The 13,819-nt window shown below is 40.2% G+C and overlaps 1 protein-coding gene across 2 annotated transcripts in view; it reads left to right on the top strand.

Moving 5' to 3' along the window:
* Nucleotides 1–13,819, top strand: part of AHCYL2 (adenosylhomocysteinase like 2) — a 256,607-nt gene that overhangs the window by 142,827 nt on the left and 99,961 nt on the right. The gene's annotated exons all lie outside the window — the stretch shown is intronic.

The following is a 13,819-nucleotide window of genomic DNA, read 5'->3' as shown; positions in this document are numbered from 1 at the left end:
TTCCATTGATCTATATGTCTATCTTTGTGCCAGTACCATGCTGTTTTGGCAACTGTGGCTTTATAATAAGCTTCAAAGTCAGGGAGTGTAAGTCCTCCCACTTCGTTTTTCTTTTTTAGAGTGTCTTTAGCAATTCGAGGCATCTTCCCTTTCCAAATAAATTTGATAACTAGCTTTTCCAAGTCTGCAAAGTAGGTTGTTGGAATTTTGATTGGGATTGCATTGAATCTGTAGATGAGTTTGGGTAGAATTGACATCTTAATGACATTTAGTCTTCCTATCCATGAACATGGAATATTTTTCCATCTTTTAAGGTCCCCTTCTATTTCTTTTAGAAGAGTTATGTAGTTTTCTTTGTATAGGTCTTTTACATCTTTGGTTAAGTTTATTCCTAGGTACTTGATTTTTTTAGTTGCTATTGAAAATGGTATCTTTTTCTTGAGTGTCTCTTCGGTTTGTTCATTTCTAGCATATAGAAACATTACTGACTTATGTGCATTAACCTTGTATCCCGCTACTTTGCTAAATTTGTTTATTAGCTCTAGTAGGTGTATCGTTGATTTCTCAGGGTTTTCTAGATATAAGATCATATCATCTGCAAACAATGACAGTTTTACTTCTTCTTTTCCAATTTGGATGCCTTTTATTTCTTTGTCTTGCCGGATTGCTCTGGCTAGCACTTCCAGCACAATGTTGAATAACAGTGGTGACAGCAGGCATCCTTGTCTTGTTCCTGATCTTAGAGGGAAGGCTTTCAGTCTCTCACCATTGAGTACTATGCTGGCTGTGGGTTTTTCATATATGCTCTTTATCATGTTGAGGAAGTTTCCTTCAATTCCTACCTTTTGAAGTGTTTTTATCAAAAAGGGATGTTGGATTTTGTCAAATGCTTTTTCAGCATCTATTGAGATGATCAATTGATTTTTCCCTTTTGACTTGTTAATGTGTTGTAATACATTGATTGATTTTCTTATGTTGAACCATCCTTGCATGCCTGGAATGAACCCCACTTGGTCATGGTGTATGATTTTTTTAATGTGTCTTTGGATTCGATTTGCAAGATTTTTGATGACTGATTGGATCTCTTTGCTTGTGATGGGTTGGTTAAGGTCTTCTATTTCTTCTCTGGTCAGTCTAGGTTGTTCATATGTTTCCAGGAAATTGTCCATTTCTTCTACATTATCCAGTTTGTTGCCATACAGTTGTTCATAATATCCTCTTATAATTTTTTTAATTTCTTCAGGATCCACAGTTATGTCACCTTTTTCATTCATTATTTTGTTTATATGGGTCTTATCTCTTTTTGATTTTGTCAGTCTAGCTAGGGGCTTGTCAATCGTGTTGATCTTCTCAAAGAACCAACTTTTGGTGATATTTATCCTCTCTATTGTTTTTTTGTTCTCTATGTCATTTATTTCTGCTTTAATCCTTGTTATTTCTTTTCTTGTACTTGGTTTAGGATTGGTTTGCTGTTCATTTTCTAGCTTCTTCAGTTGATCCATTAGTTCTTTGATTTTGGCTCTTTCTTCCTTTTTAATATATGCGTTTAGTGCTATAAATTTCCCCCTTAGCACTGCTTTTGCTGCATCCCATAGGTTTTGGTATGTTGTGTTCTCATTTTCATTCGTCTCTATATATTTAGCAATTTCTCTTGCTATTTCTTCTTTAACCCACTGATTGTTTAGGAGTGTGTTGTTTAACCTCCAGGTATTTGTGAATTTTCTAAGTCTCTGATGGTTATTGACTTCTAACTGTATTCCATTGTGGTCAGAGAATGTGCTTTGAATAATTTCAATCTTTTTAAATTTATTGAGGCTTGTTTTATGTCCCAGCATATGATCTATTCTGGAGAAAGTTCCATGAGCACTAGAAAAGTATGTGTATCCTGGTGATTTGGGATGTAATGTCCTGTATATGTCTGTTAAATCTAATTCATTTATCAGATTGTTTAGGTTTTCAATTTCCTTATTGGTCTTCTGTCTGGTTGATCTATCTATAGGAGAGAGTGATGTGTTGAAGTCTCCCACAATTATTGTGGAAACATCAATTGCTTCCTTTAGTTTTGCCAGTGTTTCTCTCATGTATTTTGTGGCACCTTGATTGGGTGCATAGACATTTACGATTGTTATTTCTTCTTGCTGAATTGCCCCTTTTATTAGTATGTAGTGGCCTTCTTTGTGTCTCAAAACATCCCTGCATTTAAAGTCTATTTTATCTGAGATTAATATTGCTACACCTGCTTTCTTTTGGCTGTAGCTTGCATGAAATATTTTTTTCCATCCTTTCACTTTCAGTTTCTTTGTGTCCCTGTGTCTAAGATGAGTCTCTTGTATGCAACATATTGATGGTTCATTTTTTTTGATCCATTCTGCGAATCTGTATCTTTTAAGTGGGGAGTTCAATCCATTTACATTCAACGTTATAACCGTGAAGGCATTTCTTGAATCAGCCATCTTATCCTTTGGTTTATGTTTGTCATATTTTTCCCCTCTGTCTATTAATATCCTATATTGTACCCATACCGAATCTCTTTAGTACTGAACCTTTCTCCAAGTCTCTCTGTCCTTTCTTTGTTTCTCTGTCTGTAGGGCTCCCTTGAGTATCTCCAGTAGGGCAGGTCTCTTGTTAGCAAATTCTCTCAGCATTTGTTTGTCTGTGAAAAATTTAAACTCTCCCTCAAATTTGAAGGAGAGCTTTGCTGGATAAAGTATTCTTGGCTGGAAATTTTTCTCACTCAGAATTTTAAATATATCGTGCCACTGCCTTCTCGCCTCCATGGTGGCTGCTGAGTAGTCACTACTTAGTCTTATGCTGTTTCCTTTGTATGTGGTGAATTGCTTTTCTCTTGCTGCTTTCAGAACTTGCTCCTTCTCTTCTGTGTTTGACAGTGTGATCAGTATATGTCTCGGAGTGGGTTTATTTGGATTTATTCTATTTGGAGTTCGCTGAGCATTTATGATTTGTGTATTTATGTTGTTTAGAAGATTTGGGAAGTTTTCCCCAACAATTTCTTTGAATACTCTTCCTAGACCTTTACCCTTTTCTTCCCCTTCTGGGACACCAATGAGTCTTATATTTGGACGTTTCATATTATCTATCATATCCCTGAGGTCCATTTCGATTTTTTTCAATTTTTTTCCCCATTCTTTCTTTTATGCTTTCATTTTCCATTCTGTCATCTTCCAGGTCACTGATTCGTTGTTCAACTTCCTCTAGTCTTGTACTATGAGTGTCCAGAATCTTTTTAATTTGGTCAACAGTTTCTTTAATTTCCATAAGATCATCCATTTTTTATTAATCTTGCAATGTCTTCTTATGCTCTTCTAGGGTCTTCTTGATTTCCTTTGTATCCCATACTATGGTCTCATTGTTCATCTTTAGTTCTTTGAGTAGCTGCTCTAGGTGCTGTGTCTCTTCTGGTCTTTTGATTTGGGTGCTTGGGCTTGGGTTATCCATATTGTCTGGTTTTTTCATATGCTTTATAATTTTCTGTTTTTTTTGGCCTCGTGGCATTTGCTGAACTTGATAGGGTTCTTTTAGGATTTGTAGACCAATTGAAGTCCTTATCTCTAATTTATCAGATCTACAGCTTCGTGTAGTACACTTTCTCTAACTAACCAGCAGGTGGCGTCCATGAGCCACCTGTTCTCCACAAGCCAGTTCTCCCCTGCTTAGCCTTTTTGGTGAGTGGGGGAGTGAGTCTTGTGGGGTCCAATTGGTGTACCAAGCTTGCGTGTGTAGTTGGTGTTGCCTGCCCTGTATATGGGGCGTGTTTCTGGGCAGTCAGGGAGGGGGGGTGGCCTTAACAATCAAATCTCCCTGGTGATCCTAGAGTTTTAAAGCTGCTGCAATAGTCTAATCCTTCAGTTCAGTCCTGCCACAGTTTGTCTCTGCCACTGACCCACAAGTCCTTGGGATTGGCGTATGGCTCCTGAGACTTGCAAGTGGGCCCCTCTTCCAGGCTGTGCACCCCGGGTCCTCTGTTGAGGGATGACTGTGCTATGTCATAGGTGAGTGCCGTCCCCCCAGGGCAGTTCTGGGCTGCTGGGCTGTGTAGGGAGGCTCCCAGTCTGCTGAAATGATGGCTGAATGGGGCTTTGTTAATTCACACTGCTCCACCTTCCCAACTCTGGGACAATCAGCTGAGGTTGCAGGGAAGGCTAATGTCCACGCCCAGTTTTGTGGTGTGTGCCTGTTATTTGAAGCACTTCCGTCACACTGGGTTGTCTGGGGCAGCTCTGGGCTATGGGGCTGGCGATGGGCAGGAGTGTTTCCTGTCCACCAGGATGATGGCTGTGAGCGGACACCCCCCTTTTCTTGGGAAGTTGTGGTGTTTAGTGAATTTTCTTAGCCACTGGATTATTGCGTTTTGTCTCAGAGCTCTCTTAGTTCTGCTCTTGACTCAACCTGCCCAAATTGCAAGTCTTTGAAGCTTTCTGTATTGGGCTTCTTAGAGTAATTGTTTTAGAAAAAGAAAAAAGGATTAAAAAAAAAAAAGGGCCCTCCTCAGAGATCTAATGGGTTATTGAAATGCTAAGAGACAAAGCAACCAGGGCCATTAAGGAAAGGTCCACAGGGCAGAGAGATCAGCTTTTCTTTGGTATTTGCATATGCGCCTCAGGGCCTGAGCTCGGGCCTGGGCTCTGCCCTTCCCCCTTCTATGTTCACCAGAACTCCAAAAATCCTCCGCTTTTATTTTGGAGTTTTTCGTGTTGTTTTTTTTCTATGCCTGTCTCCTCTCTGCTGGGCTGGCTGCTCTCAGATTCTCTGGTGTCTGGTCTCCGTCTATCTATGGTTGGAGTTTGGATCAGTAGAATGAGTTTCTGATAAGGGCTGCCACTGCAGTTCTCCCTTCTCCTTCCCGGAGCTGACAGCCCCTCCTCCCATGGGACTGAGCCTGGCAGGGACGGGCGCGGGTCCCGTGGCTGCAAAAACTTACAGATTTCACTGATCTCAGCAGTTCCACGTTTTCATGAGTGTTGTATGAAGTATGCCCAAAGTCAGATTGCTCTGTGGTGTCCAGTCCATGCAGTTCCTGGCTTTCTACCTACTTTCCTGGAGGAGTAACTAAAACATACAGCTCACCAGTCCTCCATCTTGCCCCCTGATTCTGGATGTTCTTTTTACTTTTTTTTTTTAATTCTTATTTTCACTTTTTCTGGTACAAGGAAAATGTTCAAAAAATAGATTGAGGTGATGAATGCACAATTATATGATGGTATTGTGAACAATTGATTGTACACTTTGGATGATTGTGTGGTATGTAAATATATCTCAATAAAATTGAATTAAAAAATTAAGCTATAGTGTTGGAGGGAATATTTGTGATATATATGATAAAAATTGATATCCAAATTATATTAACTATACCTACAAGTCAATAAGTAATAGACATACACTCCAATAGAAGGATGGGCAAAATATATGAATTAGAATTACGCAGATGAGAAATTACAAATGGCCATTAAAAATATGAAAATATGCCCCCTTCACTAATAATCAGAGAACTATGAATTAAAATGAGGAAGCATTTCTGCCCATGACATTGGAAAAATTAAAAAGATTAATAAAAATCGTTGGCAAGATTATTGGAAGTGGGTACATTCGTACATGGTTGCTAGGACAATAAATTTCTGCATCCTTTTTGGAAGACAATTTGGCAGTAGCTATTAGAATTTAAAATGCTTCTACCATTTGATTCACCAATTCCATTTTTTTAGTATTTACTCTAGAAAAATTGTCACACAGTCCATAAAGGCACTGGTACAAGAATTTTTCACTGCAGTATTGCTTGTATAGTGAAAAATTTGTAGCAATAGAGTAACAGACGAATGATTAAATGGATTGTAATACATTCATACAATGGAATTCTGTCTAGTCTTTAAAAAGAATGATATAGGAGATACTCCAGGGCTCTGAACCTCCACAGAAGCTTTCATCAGCCAGCAAGAACTGGCAGAAACATCTCTATCAAAGCTCCAGAAAACCTTTAAAGGATTGCATTTATAGGACATACACCAAATCATGAAAAAGTCTAACTGAGAACAGTAGGACCTTCTGGCACCCTTCCTGACCTCTCCCCCACCCCCTCCTGGCTCTGTCTGGAGCTAGCCTGTGCTCCTAGTGTAGCTCCCTTGTCCTTGTTCTGGAGGAAATGGAGTAATTCCCATGCACATACTGGGAGCATGTATGTCTGTGCCAGTCTGTCTGATGGGAGCCTGGAGTACTGAACTAAGACACTCCTCATGGGCTCATAGTCTCTCAACTTGCCCTACATGTAGAAGGCAACTAACAGAGCTCTCCTACATAATGCTGTAGGAGAACAGTCAAATTGCCGCTGCAGGGGCCAAAGTTTTGCTGCATGTGAGACATATATTGCAGTACTCAGAACTGTATGGAAACACTGTTTCCTAGGGAAGAGGGGATGTTTATGGAAATGGGTATTCCTAGGGCCAAGCATACATGCTTAGGACAATACATATGCACAGAAAAGACTAGGGAAGAGCCTATACTTTTTCCTTGAACTATTCTTTGAGTTCATTGTATGGCTAAGGTCTGAAAGAAAGCACGTACATAGGCCCGTCTACAAAGACTGGGAAAGGTGGGGTTTTTTCCTTCTGCTTTTTATTGTTGTTATTGTTAGCTCCTGGCATTCAAGGAGAGCTGTTGTCATAAAACTAACTGGATACGAGCTTAAGGAACAGATGCCTCAATTTAAATTCCAGTGATAACATATTAAAATATCAAAATGTCCATTATCAGCAGCAGATTACAAAATATACAAAGATGTAGGAAGCAATGGCCCAGGCAAAGGAGAAGGTTAAAGCATTAGAAACTATCAATGAGGAGGACCAGACCTGGGACATACCAGACAAAGACTTTTAAAAAATGACCCTAAATATGCTTAAAGAACTCAAGGAAAACATGGACAAAGAACTAAAGGATGTTAGGAAAATGATAGATGAACACAAAGAATATCAATAAAGAGACAGAAATTATGAAAAAACATCAGAGCCAAAGACCACAGTAACAGAAATTATTTCCCTAGAGAGGTTCAGAAGTAGATTGGAGCTGGCAAAAGAAAGAATCAGTGAACTTGAAGATAAGACAATTGAGCAGAGAGAAAAAAGAATGAAGAAAAGTGAACAGAGCCTGGGGAACCTGTGGGATGCCATCTAGCATAGCAGTATAAGCATTGTGAGAGTTCCAGAAGAAGAAGAAAGAAGGGGACAGAGAGAATTCAGTGGTTGAAAACTTCACAAATTTAATGAAAGACCTATATATATATATATATATATATATATATATATATATATATTATTGTGTGTGTAGCTCAATGAACTCCAAACAGGATAAACCCAAATAGCTCCAAATAGACTGAGACACATGATAATCAAACTATTGAATACCAAAGATAAGAGAGAATTCTGAAAGCCACAAGAGAACAGTTATTTATTACATACAGGGGAGCCTCTTCAAGAACCATGTGGTCAAGAAGGCAGTGAGATGGCATATTTAAAGTGCTGAAACCAAAAAAATTGCCAACCAAGATTTCTATATCCAGCAAAAGTGTCTTTCAAAAATGAGGGAGAGACGTGACATAATCAACATGGTGATGTAGACAGCTGCTGAGGGCTTCTTTCCAGGGATTCAATGGGGAGGGGGACAATTCTGAGTTGTTTAAAACTCTGGAGGAGGATGTAGACTGGGGAAGGACCCTGCAGATGCTGAATTGGGAGGGAGAAGAAATGTCAGGTGGGAATTTTCAGTCCCAGACCAGCCGGTCCTCTCCCCTCCCCATCACTTGGTTTCTGTGTGGGAAGGACACAGAAACAGCAGACCAGAACCCTCCCACCAAGGACATAGATTTTGAAATCTCTCACAGGAGTGAGAAATGCACTCACTGTTTGAGGACCCAGTGGACAAGAGAGGACATTTCAGGGCCCAGATCAGTGAGGGACAGAGACTGGGAGGACGTGGACGGAGACTGCGTTTTCAGCCTTGCATCTAAAAGCCCTTCTCCCACTCTTGAGGGAGGCAGTAGCCAGTGGCCATTTCCTTGCCTTGGGAACAGCTGGAGGGCTGGGTTGGCTGAGGGAGTACTTTACCACAGGTAGAGCCCCACATCGAGCCAGATTTTGACTGCCACAGCGAGGGCATAGGAATCCTGCAGTTTCAGCCTCACTGGGTCATACAAAGCCTGTACTGGGTGGCGGGAGTGGAGGTGGGGGGTGGACAAGCAGCCCCTGAGGACAGTTAAGTTACTGGAGAGTGCCATCTTCTGGACAGCCCAGAAAGTGCAAGGGAAGTAAATACTTTTTAAAATATGCTTCAGACCCTTTCTTAGGAGCACAGAAGCTGGGCTACATGTCCTATACGGAAACCCGGCCCTGTTTTGGCTGAGAAATAGGGTAGATCCAACTGTTAAAGCAGGGACCCAAAGTGAACCCAGGTCTTGCTAGCTGGTGGAAAATGGAGCACCACTGGAAGCCAGCAGATTTGTACTGGAAACCAGCAGATTTGTATTGCTATGCACAGTGAACTTGCTGGGGTGCCCAGTGCCTACCTTCCAACCCTGTGGCAGACCACAGTGGGTGCCTGAATTTGAGGGGAAGACTGGGGGACAGAGCCAGTCTGATATCTGGCCAGGGAGAGAATCTAAGAAAAGACGGAGATCAAGGTCAACCAACAGGAAGGCCTTGGGCAGGAGAGAGAGGACAGCCTCCAGAGTGAACCGGTCAGGAGGATCAGATGCCTAGACAGCAAGAGGTCTGAGCCACAGCAGGAAATGGGAAAATGTGGCCCAATCAAAGGAAGAAACTAACACCTCAGCTGAGATTCGGAAGTTGAAACAACTAATTATAGATGTTCAAGCAAATCTTTTAAATCAAATCAATGAGTTGAGAGAGAATGTGACCAAGGAGATGAAGGATATAAAGAAGACACTGGGTGATCATAAGGAAGAATTCGTAATCTTGAAAAAACAAATGGCAGAACTTATGGGAATGAAAGGCACAATGGAAGCGATAAAAAACACAATGGAGACATACAACAGCAGACTTGGAGAGGCAGAACAAAAGGATCAATGAGCTGGAGGAAAGGACATCTGAAATCTTGCATAAAAAGGAGCAGATGGGGAGAGGAATGGAAAAATGTGAGTGGGGTCTCAGGGAACTGGGTGACAACATGAAGCATGCAAATATATGTGTTGTGGGTGTCCCAGAGGGAGAAGAGAAGGGAAAAGTGGTAGAGGTAATAATAGAGGAACTGATCAATGAAAATTTCCCAACTCTTATGAAAGACATAAAATTACAGGTCCAAGAAGCACAGTGTACCCCAAAAAGAATTGATCCAAATAGACCTACTCCAAGACACTTACTAATCAGATTTTCAAATGTCAAAGACAAAGAGAGAGTTCTGAGGGTAGCAGGAGAGAGGCAGTCCATCATATACAGAGGAGGCTCGATAAGACTAAGTGTGGATCTCTCACCTGAGGCCATAGAGGCAAGAAAGCAGTGGTATGATATATTCAGGATGCTGAAAGAGAGGAGCTGCCAACCAATAATCCTATGTCCAGCAAACCTGTCCTTCAAAAATGAGGGAGACAATTATAAAATGGGCAAAAGATATGAAAAGACAGTTCTCTGAAGAGGAAATACAAATGGCCAAGAAACACATGAAAAAATGTTCAGCTTCACTAGCTATTAGAGAGATGCAAATTAAAACCACAATGAGATACCATCTAACACCTGTTAGAATGGCTGCCATTAAACAAACAGGAAACTACAAATGCTGGAGGGGATGTGGAGAAATTGGAACTCTTATTCACTGTTGGTGGGACTGTATAATGGTTCAGCCACTCTGGAAGTCAGTCTGGCAGTTCCTTAGAAAACTAGATATAGAGTTACCATTCGACCCAGCGATTGCACTTCTCGGTATATACCCGGAAGATCGGAAAGCAGTGACACGAACAGATATCTGCATGCCAATGTTCATAGCAGCATTATTCACAATTGCCAAAAGATGGAAACAACCCAAATGTCCTTCAACAGATGAGTGGATAAATAAAATGTGGTATATACACACGATGGAATACTACGCGGCAGTAAGAAGGAACGATCTCGTGAAACATATGACAACATGGATGAACCTTGAAGACATAATGCTAAGCGAAATAAGCCAGGCACAAAAAGAGAAATATTATATGCTACCACTAATGTGAACTTTGAAAAATATAAAACAAATGGCTTATAATGTAGAATGTAGGGGAACTAGCAATAGAGAGCAATTAAGGAAGGGGGAACAATAATCCAAGAAGAACAGATAAGCCATTTAACGTTCTGGGGATGCCCAGGAATGACTATGGTCTGTTAATTTCTGATGGATATAGTAGGAGCAAGTTCACAGAAATGTTGCTATATTAGGTAACTTTCTTGGGGTAAAGTAGGAACATGTTGGAAGTTAAGCAGTTATCTTAGGTTAGTTGTCTTTTTCTTACTCCCTTGTTATGGTCTCTTTAAAATGTTCTTTTATTGTATGTTTGTTTTCTTTTTAACTTTTTTTTCATACAGTTGATTTAAAAAAGAAGGGAAAGTTAAAAAAAAAAAAAAAAAAACAAGGAAAAAAAAGAGATGCAGTGCCCCCTTGAGGAGCCTGTGGAGAATGCAGGGGTGTTCGCCTGCCCCACCTCCATGGTTGCTGACGTGACCGCGGACATAGGGGACTGGTGGTTTGATGGGTTGAGCCCTCTACCACAGGTTTTACCCTTGGGAAGACGGTTGCTGCAAAGGAGAGGCTAGGCCTCCCTATAGTTGTGCCTAAGAGCCTCCTCCCGAATGCCTCTTTGTTGCTCAGATGTGGCCCTGTCTCTCTAGCTAAGCCAACTTGAAAGGTGAAATCACTGCCCTCCCCCCTACGTGGGATCAGACACCCAGGGGAGTGAATCTCCCTGGCAACGTGGAATATGACTCCCGGGGAGGAATGTAGACCTGGCATCGTGGGACGGAGAACATCTTCTTGACCAAAAGGGGGATGTGAAAGGAAATGAAATAAGCTTCAGTGGCAGAGAGAATCCAAAAGGAGCCGAGAGGTCACTCTGGTGGGCACTCTTACGCACACTCTAGACAACCCTTTTTAGGTTCTAAAGAATTGGGGTAGCTGGTGGTGGATACCTGAAACTATCAAACTACTACCCAGAACCCATGAATCTCGAAGACAGTTGTATAATAATGTAGCTTATGAGGGGTGACAAGGGGATTGGGAAAGCCATAAGGACCACACTCCACTTTGTCTAGTTTATGGATGGATGAGTAGATAAATAGGGGAAGGAAACAAACAGACAAAGGTACCCAGTGTTCTTTTTTACTTCAATTGCTCTTTTTCACTCTAATTATTATTCTTGTTATTCTTGTGTGTGTGCTAATGAAGGTGTCAGGGATTGATTTGGGTGATGAATGTACAACTATGTAATGGTACTGTGAACAATCGAAAGTACGATTTGTTTTGTATGACTGCGTGGTATATGAATATATCTCAATAAAATGAAGATTAAAAAAAAAAAAAAAAAAAAAGACATAATGCTGAGCAAAATAAGCCAGGCACAAAAAGAGAGATATTGTATGTTACCACTAATGTGAATTCTGTGAAAAATGTACAATGTTTTATACTGTAGAATGTAGGGGACCTAGAGATACCAATTAGTGGAGGGGAATGATAATCTAATAAGAACAGATAAACTATGGAGGGTAATCTCAATGTTATGGGAATGCTCAGGAATGATTATGGTTTGTAAACTTTCTTGGATATAGTAAGATCATGTTGGAAGCAATAGAGTTATTTTAGGTTTTTTTTTTTTCTCTTATTCCTTTGTTTTCTTAGGGGTTGTTAATTTTATTGGGGTATGGTAGGAACATGTTGGAAGCAATGTAGTTATTTTAGATTATTTGTTTTTCTTACTCCTCTGTTTGGATATGGTTTATTAATTGTCTTGGGGTATGGTAGGAACATATTGGAAGCAAAGTAGGTATTTTAGGTTATTTGTTTTCCTTAATCCATTGCTTTGTTTGAAATGTTGTGGGGTTTTTTTGGTTGTTGTTTGCCTGTTTGTTTTTAATTTTTTGATAAACAAAGTTAAAAAATTGAAAAAAAATCAGTAGAAAAATGGGAGTAAAAACTAAATGACAAATAGGGTGGGATGGGGGGATGGTTTGGGTATTCTCTTTTCACTTTTATTTTTTATTCTTATTCTGATTCTTTCTGATGTAAGGAAAATGTTCAGAAATAGATTGTGGTGATGAACGCATAACTATATGATCATACTGTGAACAGTTGATTGTATACCATGGATGACTGTATGGTTTGTGAATATATTTCAATAAAACTGAATTAAAAAAAAAAATGAGGGAGAGTTTAAAATATTTACAGATAAACAGACACTGAAAGAGTTTGTGGACAGGAGACCCCCTCTATAGGAAATACTAAACGGAGTGCTACAGACAGATGGGAAAAGACAGGAAAGAGGTTTGGAGAAGAGTGTAGAAATGAAGATATCAGGAGATAGAGGTAGAGATTGGGCATTTGATGTTGAAGGAGTATAGAATATTCTAGAGGATTGATTGTATAGATCCAGAAATGGATAGCACAATACTGTGAATGGTAACACAATATTATAAGTCCACTGAAAAAAGATGACTGGGAACATGGTTGAAAGAGGAAGGTTGGGGGTGTGTATGACACCAGAAGAAAGGATAGAAGATAAAGACTGTGACTATATAACTTAGTGAAACCTAGAGTGGTCAATGAGTGTGATAAAATGTACAAATATAAGAATGTTTTTGCATGAGGGAGCAGCAAAAAGGAAAGAAGTTGTGAGGTATGCAACCAGGTGAATGGACTGTGAAGACAGTAGGTTGAATAATAGCCAGAAATGAAAAGACAAACATTATAATGCTTCACTAATATGGACTACTAATAATGTGCAAACTCTGAGAATTGAATCTGAGAGCATGGGTTATCAGGGGAAGGCTTTTGTAAAGGTTCCTAGATGGTAAGCTCTTACAACAGTCACATCTATTCATGAGTTGTAACAGTTATTTCTAAATTTTGAGATTCTGAGCTGTTTGTGTGAGATGTGGTCAGTCCCTAGAGCTTTGGGTATCTGTGTACTGCCTGGGATTTGGAGCCAGAGTTCGGCAGCTGTATTGGCATTGCCCCCTGAATCAACTGTTAAAGAGACTGAAAAGGAGATCAGACTTCGATATGAATGAAATGGACTTGGCTGAAATTGGGGCAGATCAGTCTAAAGGGTAGAGGATGATATTAACTGTGTTTTAAAACTTTGGCTTCTGTGTGGGACCAAAGGAAGAGATGTTTATTTGGTGCAAAATCGATATTTTCTGTAGCATATTATATAATTTAACTTGTATGGTCAGTTTATTCAAATACCATAATTACATGGAACCTTGACTAGGGAGTGAGATCTTTTTGGTTTGTACAGGTTAGCATGAAGCCCCCAATACAACCTGGAGTAATTTGGGCAGAGAATCAAAAGCATTTGCAAAACCCCCTTAAGGGACTGGGGAAAAATGCAGAAATATTAAACTTCCCCAGCTGGGGAATTCCTGATACTCTTGCAGGCATTGGGGACTACCAGCTTAGTAGGCCAAGACCTTGATCTTGGGGCTTGCTTTATGAAGCTTGTTACTGCAAAGGAGAGGCTAAGCCTACTCATAATTGTGCCTAAGAGTCACCCCCAGAGGGCCTTTTTTGTTGCTCAGATATGGCCTTTCTCTCCAAGCCAACTTGGCAGGTGGACTCACTG

The sequence above is a fragment of the Choloepus didactylus genome, chromosome 5, assembly GCF_015220235.1.
Source record: "Choloepus didactylus isolate mChoDid1 chromosome 5, mChoDid1.pri, whole genome shotgun sequence".
In the NCBI taxonomy this organism is placed as follows: domain Eukaryota; kingdom Metazoa; phylum Chordata; class Mammalia; order Pilosa; family Megalonychidae; genus Choloepus; species Choloepus didactylus.
This window is presented reverse-complemented; position numbering and strand designations above follow the sequence as displayed.